The following is a 13,293-nucleotide window of genomic DNA, read 5'->3' as shown; positions in this document are numbered from 1 at the left end:
ATGAGCCACAAAAGTCCAAAGTGACTTTGTAAATGTTTAGAAAAAGAAGCAGAAGTTTTTCTCTGTCAAGAAGCAAGTGTCCTTATGGATTTAGTTCCGTTCTTCATTCAGAAAATAAAGGTTACGTTTAATATGTTCCTGTTAGTTACAAATGATTCTCTTCCAATCTACTATCACACACTGAGAGGGGTGCCCAGCTGCTCTGAAGGCTTAGCTACATCCTGCAGCGCAAAGAGCAGCGTTGGCTACAGTTGGCTTGGCTGTCCTATTTTATCAAATCAAACCTTGTCTTACCTCGACTTCCTTGTTCTTCTCTTTGTTTCTGCCCATTGAACTTCTCCCATTGCTGGCAGTCTCCCGTGCTGGGATTACGGAAATCTGGTGGAGGGGCATATTGGCAGGGCTGCAGGTTGCCAGTCCCTGATTGGCTGCCTTATCTCTTCACTCGCCCTGAGTAGCCCACCTGCACAATTGTTCATATCCTTGCTTTGCCAAGCTCAGGTCTAAACAAAAAAGGGAAAAATAGTGTTTGAGACACTGTGCAGCAGAAGCCAGGGTCTCTGGCCAAAACGTCAAACACATTGAAAGGGAGTCTAAAAGAAAGGCAAGAGCAAATAATCCAGGCAGTGTTGCAGTCTCAAAAGGACGATTGACTGCAAGTCATAACTGCACTGCTTTGTCACTGGAGCACCCCCCCTCCCCTAAGAGCATTGTGGGAGACAATTCAATTTCTATGGTACCTAATAAATGTCATGGAAACCAAGGAAACCTAGGTCTCACAGGCCCTTATTAGCAACAGCTTCCTTTAACCACACAGACTCCCACATTTGCAGCGGCTGCCACTTCTGCTTTTGTTTCTCCCCTGATTCCCCGGGAGTCCACTAAGCACCCAGAGACACTGCATCCTGCTGACTAGGTAAATAAGCAGAAGGCTGAAAAGCTTAGTGTCCTATTTGGAGCCAAATCTCTTCCTTGAAAGCACGGCTAGCTGGCTGTGTCCTTCATGCATCCGCGATAATCTGCTTAGGTCAAAGAATCTGCCTTGAAGTGAAGAGCATCGAATGAGGTGTTAAAAAATAAGGAGAGAGAGAGAGAAACACAGAGCGAGAGAGACTGGGAGCAAGTGCAAATGTCTTTCTTTGGCTGATTGCAAAACAGAGCTAAGGGTTCCCTGCACCTTCCTGAGTAAGACATCAGCAACAGGAGTCAGAAGGCATCATCATTCTGAGGCACAGAGCACCACGCTACACATTTCAGCTTGACTGCAACTCCTGTGCTCCCTGAAATATATTTGTTAGAATCAGTAGTAGCCTCTCCTTCCTTTTCCAGGCCGGAAACAGACTCTGCTAAGGACTTTATTGTCCTCTTAATAGTTATACAATGTGGAGAAAATAAATGGTTAACCCGAATTTCTGCCCTTCAAATAAAAAAAAAAATCCAATCTCTCAGTGGAGTGAATTCTCAAAATACATTAACTTTTAAAAAATCACTTTTCTCCTATGATCATGTCTTCTTTGTTAGGGTATTTGGTATTCTGTCTTTAAAAGAACAGAGTTTTCTTTTCTCATTTTAGATACACACCTTTATATATTCAGGACATTGGGAATAGATCAGATCTCTCACTATCTTTTGTGTTTCTTCATCCCCAAAGAAGCAAAAGTCAGAAAATCTGTTGTTTTTACACATCCTCAGGCACTGCTTATAAATTCTAATTTGTCCCTAATCACACAGGAGATCTCAAAGTAGTTTCTAGCTGCAATTCATCTCTAATTAGCTTTGTATTCTCCAACAATAATGCCGTTTCTATATGATGTTCCAATTTGTTTAAACTCAGGATAGAGGGAAAAAGTGAAAACGGTAGGTACTTTCATTGGCAATTAAGACAAAAATATCCAATGTAAAGATTGCTAAAAAATACTTAATTTAAATATTTGCTGAAATAAATACTTCAATGCACTTTCAAGTTTGGTCTATCTGTGTGTTCTTTTTAACATAAATTCACCACCCTCCCATGAGCTCTGGACGTGGCTCTTAGCCCTACCACCCATCAGGCTCCAACTGGAGAGATTTTATAACACGTAGATACCTGAGCCTCACTTTATGATAGATTCAGGTTCAGTAAGGCCACGGTGGGAAACTGAGGAGGACATGTCTTTAAAATATCACAGATGATTCTGATACAAACCAATTTTGAGAAGCACTGCAGTATATCAATAAAATAACCTTAGAACAAAAAACTAAAGTTTGCCTACTGACAAATCTCTTGCTTTAAAATAGTAAAAAATAGAGAGTAGGTAACCCTAAACCTGGCATTTGTTCATCATCATTCTTAGTTTACAATATGTACTTGTGAAATATAGAAGCTTTAATGAAGGGACTAAAAGCCAAACTTCCAAAAATGCCAGGTCCAAAGTTAAGTTGATAACGCTTAAAAATTTCTATAGTTTAAGAATCACATCTGTGACCTCTAATTGTGAGGTGGGCATTTCCTTACTTTAAAAATCATCATTAATCCCTCTATCTAGAAGGATTGTCTTAATTAAGGTTGGAAATAAAAGTCTGTAAAGTTAATAGTGTGTGACAAATACTAAAATGTAAATTATGAATCTGTTTAGAAAGTAATATCGTCAATGTTTACATCCATGAAAAAGGCAGCTTTCCAGATCATCTAGACTCTAGTACTTTTGCTTAAGATATTCATTGAAGTTACAGGAAAGCAGATTTTTAGCTTGAATTAACTAAGTGGCTGTCTTAATCCTTTACCTCATTATGTGTGTGAGGTTATCCTTCGTTTACTCTGAGATTTTTCAAAAATCAGATTTAAATTTCAAGTTAATTTGATTTATGTGGTTCAGTTATTTCAATTAGCTTTCTTTTATCTTAAAATTTAGACTATAAATTGAATTTAAGGAAAAGGATATTTACTTCCCAGGGTGTTTTACACACTAAACAAGAGAAGGTTTATTATGTCTTTTCAAGTAAATCCTTCAGAAATAACAAGAAAAATTAATAACCAGGATGTTTCATAAACATTTACCTAGTATTGTATTACGTATGGACACAAATTGAGCTTTTAAAATTTTCAAACTGTACCAGGGGCAGAAAAAAAGAACGTGCTTTAACACTGTGTGTGTTCTAATACTCTGCTGTCCCAGAACACTGGAACACACATCAGCTAATGTCAACGACTTGCATTTGTCTAATATCTTTCTTTAAGCAGCTCCCAAAGTGTTCTGCCAACTAGGAGCAGGAATTCTCTCTGGGATGACTTATTATGTAACAATCCAAAACCAGGAAAACTGTTGTGGAATGCATTTCTCCTATGGGAGCACAGTCTATCTTGTGCAGTAATTAAACCCTACAGAATAAACAAGAAGCAATGCATTCAGCAACTGAGTACCACCAGGCACTGGCCACGCTACCAGAGAAGAGCCGTGGATTCTGGAATCATTCAACTAATTTGTATCTACATATATAATCACGATACACGACCGAGATTTCCAAACTTGATTTTTGTGGAAACTATTGACTATAATTATTATTGAAACCATTCTGGAATATTCACTCTTCACCTGGATACTATTCCATATACATGCCTGAATTACATGTATTTTGCTTCCACCTGCTGGCTTTCAACCCTCTGGCTCTGGGAATGGGAACGGTACCTCAATTACTGCCTCTGGCTACTAAATTTGGCTTTTGCAGCTGGTAGTTCTAATACTAGAATTCAGCTTTCCCTAAGAGATTCTGATTTGGTACTTCCCCTTGCTCTCAATAGCCTAGACTGTCCCTAATTTAAAAGGAAAACAAAACAAAATAAGACCTACCTCATTCTTTGCCAGCTTCAAGAAAAAAATGGGCCTCTAAGGAGTTTATTTATTTTGATTGTAATTAATGAAGAAAAGAAACACAGTATCAGGCAAAGACAAGAAACTAAGCAAACATCTGCTAATGCATTAATTGAACAGACTGATAATTCAATTCAACATTTATTGAGCATCTTCTGTGTTTTCTGAATTATGCCGAGAATTAACAAGGCAGGAGGTAACAGTATATAAAATTATCTGGGACAATCTCAGGAGTCAAGGAGTTTACTGTGTCATTAGAGAGATAAGACTTATAGAGGTAAGTCAGTTTGAAAACTACATGGCACAATACAATCAATATTTAAAACATAACATAGAATATTGAATGTAAGTGTCCAAGAAGGTTTGAACACCAAGAAATCATCATAGGTCTAAATAGTTCATCTTAAGGAGGAAATGGGGCCCAGGTTGGGCTTAGCAGAGATAAGGTGATTAAGTCACTTTGAGGCATAGAGATGAGTGTGAGATTGGCATGTGAGAGTTCAGGACACTATCATAAATAACATAGAAAATCTATTTAATTAGCAACTGGTTTAGGCCACATATAGCCGTTAGAATGTGACACTGATTGAAACTTGGGAGAGGAGAGGGAAGAAACCAGGCCATGGGCCTTGAAGAAAGGGAAAGTCTATGGAAAGCAATATCAAAGTTATAAATGCATTGATAAAGGGAAGAGAAGTAATACAGATAAGAACTTTTGAAAACGGAAGCAAGGCATTCTGAGTTGGAGAAAGAATATTTCATAACACATCCCTGGTGAAAAGGGAGGAAACCTGGATCGAATGGGTTTGCAATGTGCCACTGTACAAGGCACTTGATGGCCACTGTCAGAGGTTATTGGGAAGAATAATAGTTTATGATACCTTAAAAGAGAAGGAGATAGGAACTTGAATTGAAAAGCTATTTTTACTGGGGAAATGCTGAAGCATATACTTATCAGAGTTAGGGAAAAACTCAAACAAACCAAACAAGATCTATAGGAATAATGAGAGAAAAAAACAAAAAAAAATTAAAATTTCTGGTGCTGGGTTTATAAAAATAGGCAATGTAATGAAGCATTTCTAAAATGGTGAATTTTCCTGGGTTCTGTCTGATTGTTGAAATCCAATTGTGATTATATTTGGCATGTGGAAGTAGCCTTTGTAATTAGAAAAACATCCTTTTAATGTAGAAATTCTGTCCCTGAAGACCTTTCAGAAACAATTGGACGATCAGCTTTTAATACTGAAGACAGGATGATAGATCAGATAAACTCTCAAGTTTTTTGATTTTATTCTCTGGAAAGTATTGGTCCTAATTTTAGACACATCTACTTTCTGAGGTTGAAGCTGATTACAGTGGAGCCGACAAATTCCCTTCAGTCTTTTGGAGAATCGATAGCAATCCTCACAGTCATGTAAAATGTGTGATACCTATGGCAGGCACTGAAATAATCAGTTGCACTAGTTTGTATTTCTATATTATGCTCATGACAAAAGAATATCATTAGAAACCGAATCTCCTTATTAACTTCATAGGACTGATCTTTGCTCCTTTCTAACTTGCTGAGGAAAAGAAAAAGAATCATTTCATTTTATTCTCTAAAAAAAGACATGTTAGAAGTAATCAAAAATCTAAGGAAAGTAAGCTTTAATTAGTTTCATGGACATAATTTAGAATTAAATAAATTCAAATTTTTATGGTCTATTTTACTTTCTTGGCCAGACAAACGGAATTAAAGTTTTGTTTAAAAATACAATTTATGGGGCCAGCCCAGTGGTGTAGTGGTTAAGTGCGCGAGCTCCACTATGGGGGCCTGGGATTCAGATCCCGGGCGCACCGACACACAGCTTCTCAAGCCATGTTGCGTGGCGTCTCATATAAAGTGGAGGAAGATGGGCACGGATGTTAGCCCAGGGCCAGTCTTCCTCAGCAAAACAAAGAGGATTGGCGACAGATGTTACCTCAGGGCTAATCTTCCTCACAAAAAAAATATATAGTTTAATTTGGCAAATAAAGTTAAACAGCCTTGCTCAATTTAAGTATAACTTATAGGTTTAAAGTATATAAACCTATAAGTTAATCTTTGTTAATGTACTCTATAACTTTCAAAATATTAGTATATCTGGCTGAACAAGGAGCTAATAGGAAAAAACAAAACCCTTAGAGCAAACATCTATTTCTTCACAAATCTTCAGAAAATGTAAAGCAGTCATCCCAAAAGGATGGACTGGCATCTTATGGGGGAAGTGGAGTCATGGTAGAAGGTCTTCAAGTCACTTGTTGCTTCAGAATCTTTCTGCTCTTATCTCTAAGGAATGGGGGTGAGGGGGCTATTTTCACACAGGGTATTGATGCTCCCTCCCCTTCCATATTCTGGAATGTCACTGTCAGCAGCTCCAGGGGCCTCATAAACCCCAGCCTTCTCAGAGCCTAGCAGCACTGTTCCTCTCAGCCTTTCCATGACTTAAAGAAGGAGATAGTAGTTTCTCCTCATTCATGTCAAAATTCTGACTTAATGCATCAGAAAATTAAAGAGTAAATTTAATTAAGTGCTTCTTACATGGTTTTAAGATATTAAGCTAAGCAGAGTTGGCCCTGACATTCCTAATCAAGCAAACACACACACACACGCACACACAGACACGCACACATGCACACAAGCACATACACAAAACACAAAACAACATTATTTTAGATACCTACTAAACTTTAAGTCCAGATGTAGAGATATATGTATCTGCTTGAATCTTATTTATTCGTATTTCCTAAAAATAAATTTCTCTTACTAGTCTTTATTCAGTTTAACTGGAAAATAGAATCATAGAATTTTATATTTGGAGGAAAATGAGAAAGCACCCTACCATTTTACAGATGACCAGATTAAGTCCTGGTAGACTGAATGTTTTGACACAATTGAAGACTAGTGGACGGCAGTCAACGCAGAACAATCTCCTGATTCCCAGAGACTCCTGCCCTTTCACCACGATCTGACCCAACCCGATGAGTATAAAGCTTAGATATGGTTTAAGTGAAAACAAACTATGTAATAAATGCATTTATTTATGCCTATTATGCATCTATTTTTTCACTGTTAGCTGTTCTGAGAGAAATATATTTTATGGTATAATTGTGAATTACATGTATCTCCTCTTTGAAAGCTTGACTATTAACAGTTTTACTTAAATTTCTGAAAGATTCAATTTTTTATTATTCAAGGAATAATTATTGAATTTGAGGACTACCTAGTTTTTTCCCATATTTTTTACTCTCATGGCCCACTGATCATGAAAAATATCAAGTATCATTAACCTAACATTGGTAATTATTTTCAGAAAAATAATATTTATAACAAATGATTCTTTTGACAATATAATCAGTACTTTGGAAAGTCCTATAAGAAATAATGGGTCAAAATGCAGAAAGTAAATCTATATACTCTGCTTTTCGTATCTGGCAGATTTTCATAATGACAGAATTATTACCATAAGATCACAATTAGTATTTTCTGCTGCTGAACAGACTGTATCTCTAAAGTTCCAAAATAATCAGAAGACTTAAGAAATTCAGTTAATTTTCCAGGTAACTATATACAGGCATAGTCAAAATGCCATCTTTAATTTCACTGAGGAAATAAAGGTGTGATGTACTATAAGAATATTGGTTTTCACAAGTTGTTTATAGATATACACTCATACATTTTTAGCCAAACCCCATACAACATTTTCCCTATGGAGAATACCTTCAATTCAGAGTGGTCCTATCAGGTACACATATATCTATTTTATTTCACCCAGAATTTTTCTTAGCCAAATGTAAAATTTATTACAGTGTTGTGTTTTTTTTTGTATGTGTGTGAGGAGATCAGCCCTGTGCTAACAACTGCCAATCCTCCTCCTTTATTATTTTTTTGCTGAGGAAGACTGGCCCTGGGCTAACATCCGTGCCCATCTTCCTCCACTTTATACGGGACGCCGCCACAGCATGGCTTGCCAAGTAGTGCATCGGTGCGCACCCAGGATCCGAACCGGCGAACCCCGGGCCGCTGCAGCAGAGCGAGCACATTTAACCGCTTGCGCCACCGGGCCGGCCCTATTACAGTGTTTTTTAAATTGGAAAATAGAATTTGGAAATTACTATCCTTTGACAAAACTAGTCCATAATTTATTTTTAACCTTTTAAAAATGGAGATTACATTAACCCACTTTACTAAATAGTTTTATATACTAAACAAAGATTTTACAAGTTAGAAATTATGCTACCTTCAATAACAGGAGACCAATAATTTCCCATTTTTTGTAGTTTAAGGATTTGTTTTTCTATCCAAAATAATAGAATCTGAGAAATAACTGGGTATAACCCCAATGAATAACGTATTTTATGAAACCATTGGGTATACAAAACTCTCTCTTAATCTTTTTGAGAACGAAATTGCTTATTCCTATTTTTTCAAACCAGCATGTATATTCCTTGCAGACTTTTAGAAATAAGACATGGAATCCCATCAGAATTTAATAATACTTCTTTCAATGAGCTATACTGCTCCCTATTCTGGGTTGAATTATGTCTCCCCAAAAATATACGTTGGAGTCCTAGTCGTCAGTACCTCAGAATGTGACTGTATTTGGAGAAAGGGTCATTATAGATGTAATCAATTTAAAATGAGGTCATTAGTGCAATACATAATCCAAGACAACAGCTGCCCTCAAAAATGGGCGGAAATTTGGACGCAGAGATAGACATGCACACAGGCAGAATGTCATGTAAAATTTGGAATTATGCTACCACAAGTCAAGGAACTACCAACAGCTACGGCCTGGCACAGATGCCTCCTTAGTGCTTTCAGAAGGAACAGGGCTCTGCTGACACCTTGATCTCGGACTTCTAGCCTCAAGAATGGTGATGCAATAAATTTCTGTTGTTTAAGCCATTCAGGTTTTGGTACTATATTACAACAGCCCTAGGAAAATAATTCACTCCTATAGATAGGTCCTTTGAATCATTTTTACTGTTAACCATCCCTTAAAACAGTATGAGCAATATACTTTTAGTGAGCTGCTAAAAAATAACTGGGTATAACCCCAACTGGACAATGTATTTCAAGAGAACATTGAGCATACGAAACTATCACTTGATCCTTCCGAGAACATTACTTACTCCTATTTTTTAAACCAGCATGTATATTCCTTGCAGATTTTTAGAAATAAGTAAATGAAATAAGAAATGAGCTACTCATTAATTGTGAGTAGCTGATATAATGGTCCCAAAGAAAAAAGTGTGCTAAATTCACTAAATATTCTCTTCTCATATATTGTTATTTTTCAATTAATGTTATGCTATAATTCATTTTCTGATATAGGTGAAAACATTATATTAACATTTTAATTTACCATTATAAAAAGCAATATCACTAATGGAAAATAAGGAACAACTGAAACCTTAACTGCTTATTTTGTTGCTTATATTTAAAATTTTTTTGATGAATTAAAGAAATTTTGATTAAACATTACCTAATCCATAGTCAGACAGCTAAGATAGGGATAATCTCTTTCTAGAAAAGAGGAAAGTAATATTCAAAAGGATAAATTTATGCTTCTAAATTTCAAATGCTGACTGCAAGAATTTGTAAAAGCACTATATAATAGACTCTATTCCTCACCAAATCTAGTGAAGCTTCTCTTCAGATGAAAAATACTTTCTGGTGACAGGCAAATAACAGGTGTACAAAACTTAGAAAGCAATTTACTGAACCTGAGCATTCAGAAAGCCATGCTACTCAGGTAGCCAGGAAAATGGAAATGATATTCCAATGGAGGTCTAGGCTTCCACAAAGCAGGTATGCTCAACAGGAAGATGACCCACATAAGAGGCAAAAATAGGAGAGTCTATGAGGCATGATACTTAAGATGTGAGCACTGATAAAGGACCAGGTGAAGGCAGAGGGTCCTGGGGATATAGTCTTAGCAGTAGCATCTATTGGGTATCTTAGAATAGTATCTATTGGGTCCCGAGATGGCATTTCTTTTTAGGAAATGAGAACAACCATCAACAAGAGCCAAGACATTAGTCAGATGATAACAATGGCATCAAGTCCAAGGGAAAAAGCTAAGAATAGGAAGAGAAGTCGAAGGATGATATAGTGAGAGCCAAGAGCAGAGAAAAGCAGTTTAAAAAGTAGCCTGGGAATGAAGGGTACGTACCAGTGTCTGCATTGTGTGTGTTACTCTGTGTGTTCTAGGGACTTGATGGAGCTAGAAAAAAAGATGGGAGGGGGTGGGAAATGACTAAACTTAAGTGGCAAGCCAGGAGTATTTTGAAATAATAGAATATATATTCCCTGTCTTGAACACAGTCTAACAGTTAGAGGTCCATCTGAGTCAGTACAAAAAGAAAATCATTATAATTAGAGCTCTCAGAAAAGAAAAACAGGCTACTCTTTTAGCCTAAAGTTTAGGAAGAAACTTTAATGTTCAAGTAGGGAATATACTATTTATTTATTGGGACACTTAAAGAAGAAATTAAAAAATCTTTTTAAAGGCTGAATTCAATAACTTCTGAAGTACCTTTTAATTTGAGGACTCTGTGACATTAGATTTTGTTTATCCTTTGTACATAAGATTATTCCTTGTGTAAAGATAGTAACGTTATGGGGCAAATACTTTAGTAAAGTAGGAATAGGCAAAGAGTCTGCTGCTGTTGATGACTTACAATAAAGAACAGCAGAAAAAATAAAAGAGAAAATTACAGAGGATGAGAGGTGTTAGATCTTATCAGGAAGACTTAATGGCAGCTTGTGGCAACTAATATAAAGAATTTATCTGTCTAGTTATTGACTATATTGCTTGTTAATTACACATTCTTTAACTATAATTTAAAGCCACTGGCTTAAACACACACACACAAGGATTCTACATGCAAAAGGTCTAAAAATTAGGCATAAATAATAGAACAGATTCCTAATATAGTTAACTTTGAAGTACTAAAGATTTTTTAAAGTTATTAGTGTAAGAAAATTTAATAGAGAAAAGACACTCAATAAAAAGATTCAAGGGTGTAAAATGAAGTATGAAATACCATAAAATATTTGAAAATGGGCTATTGAATATTTAAGAGTATCACTATAACTACTTTCTAAGAAGAATAAATTAAAGGTTTACCAGATACATCTGATCTTGTATTATACACCATTTTTATAGAACGCTCTCTATATTCATGATTAGGTCTCAAAAATCTAATGAATTAGAGCACTATAATAATCGTTCAAATATTTTCTTTATTTTTAACAGTACCAATAATCATCTATATTTTTCAATTTCCTAAGGCAGTACGGTTCTGTTTTCATTTTCTTCTATATAAATAGCATTAGTTATTGACACAGGAGTACTACATTAATACTTAAATTAAACAAAGGGATAATGCACGTAAACTTCTTGGCATGTGGCTAGTCACACGTCAAGCACTAAGTAAGAGTTAACCACTCATGAGAAGTTTAAAATTATAATATATCAATTATATATAATTTATAATAATATAAAACACGATAAATGTTTTAATCATAAAATTGTACTTATATTTAAAGAATAGTGAAAATTAAAGATAGTTTTTTAAAAAAAATAATTGAGTATGTTCAAACTCTACCTAAGGAAGGAGTATTCAAACACAGAGTAAAACCCAATATCTTATATGTAAAGAGATTATAATACATATTTCCACTTGTTGATTAAATATAAATATATATGCTCTACTGAATAGCACTTTTAAAAACTAAGCATTATAAGAAAATAGTATATACCTTGTACCCAAACTGTAGTTTATACAGTGTCACTTTTCATGATCAGAGGGTTGCAGTAGGTCAGTATCATTATTATAAGTTTGAGTTATTCTAGTGTAGAAAATAAGAATAATGCACCATCTACTATCTGCCAAATAATGTAGCAGGTACTCTACATATATGTTACCTAATTTGGCTCTCACCATAATCCTTCTAGGCAGAATCATTATCTCTCTTTAACAGAGAGAAGGGAACTGAGGCTCTGAGAGAGATAAGACTTGCTCAACTTCCCACACAGAGTCAATGACTGATTTAAGATTATATTTAACTCTGCCTGACACCAAATACCTTTAAAATAAGTTATAGACAGCACTTATTGATAGAATGCAGAACAAACATGCTATTGATTGTGTGAGACGCTGATCAGATCCATCATGGTACCCTGATTATGCTGTCCTTGCAGTCCAGGCCACAAAGTCAAACAGTCCGTGAATGTTCTTAAAGCTTTAGCAACAATGACACTCAGCTCAATGCACTCTATAATAATGTCTTTGCTTTCAAAATAGTGGGCAAAATGAGTATATCTATCACAAGTTCTTATACTGTTTGATCATTTGCCCAAGAATGTGGAGTCAACAGAGTACTAACAAGTCAAAAATCTAGAAAATTAACTTTAAAATGGTTGAAAAAAATAATTGAAACATAGGGGTTCTAAACTATATTTATGTCAGATTATGAATCATTGAACTGAAAAGATAAGTGTTAGGCAAGACATTATTTCCTGAAAATTTTCACAGATGGCAGTCACCATAGATGCCAAATAATCATAAGAAGTACCTAAATTTTAGAAAACGAACTTAATTTACTACCCTAAAAGGACTGCAGGCATTGACTGGAAAATTAAAACATTCAGTGAACATAAATGTGTAAGGAAAGAGAAAGAGAAAGACAGATACACACACATAGAAACTGAACAACTTTATCTAAAATACTTAAAAAGAATAAGTTGGATCATTGGGGCTGGAATATTTACTGATACGATTACTGAGTTGTACAGAATTTAGTAATTATTTTTAGTTCCTGTGAAGGTTACACCAAGGAAGAAAAAACACTTGAGTAGAATATTAAGAGGTACTTATTCCCACACTACACAACGGACAAATACATGTAGTTGGTTTGAAAATAAAATGCAACCTGAACTACGATTCTATTATGAACATTTTACATAATTTTAAATGATATCTTTTCCTTTGTGGAAGAACTACCTAATAAAATGTTTGCTTTTACATAAGAGAATAGCATCAATATAACAAAGCAATAAAAACATAAATCTCTGTTTAGAATTTTATAATTAACTGGTGGTTTCTTATCTGTTGTAAAAGAGGCTACAATAACTCAAGGATCATTTTTCTAAAAATAGCTATAATTTGCAAGTGAATAAGACATAAAAGAAAGTGATGACCATTTAGGCCATATTACAATTACTACATAAAATTTCCACTTAAGAACAGAGTTTGGTGCATCTGCAATTATATTGTCCAATATTCTACTTTTCCTTTAAAGAAGAGGCTAATATATATTTTATCCCTTAAATTACTTTTAAATAAAGGCAACCATTTGCTGTTAGATGGAGTGTATATAAGAAGATTACTAGAAAAACATTTAATAACTTCATTT

At 35.1% G+C, this 13,293-nt stretch overlaps 1 protein-coding gene across 4 annotated transcripts in view; it reads right to left on the bottom strand.

The window, feature by feature from the left end:
* MARCHF1 (membrane associated ring-CH-type finger 1) overlaps positions 1-13,293 on the bottom strand; it is a 573,636-nt gene that overhangs the window by 431,935 nt on the left and 128,408 nt on the right. For all 4 annotated transcript variants that reach the window (XM_087437465.1, XM_087437464.1, XM_087437463.1 and 1 more), the window contains one exon: positions 295-503. The gene's annotated coding sequence lies outside the window, so the exon portion shown is untranslated. The remainder of the gene's footprint in view (positions 1-294; positions 504-13,293) is intronic.

Source organism: Ceratotherium simum, chromosome 12 (assembly GCF_057802395.1).
Source record: "Ceratotherium simum simum isolate JZ-2026a chromosome 12, ASM5780239v1, whole genome shotgun sequence".
In the NCBI taxonomy this organism is placed as follows: domain Eukaryota; kingdom Metazoa; phylum Chordata; class Mammalia; order Perissodactyla; family Rhinocerotidae; genus Ceratotherium; species Ceratotherium simum.
The sequence above is the reverse complement of the archived record's forward strand: the minus strand, read 5'-3'. Positions and strand labels throughout refer to the sequence as shown.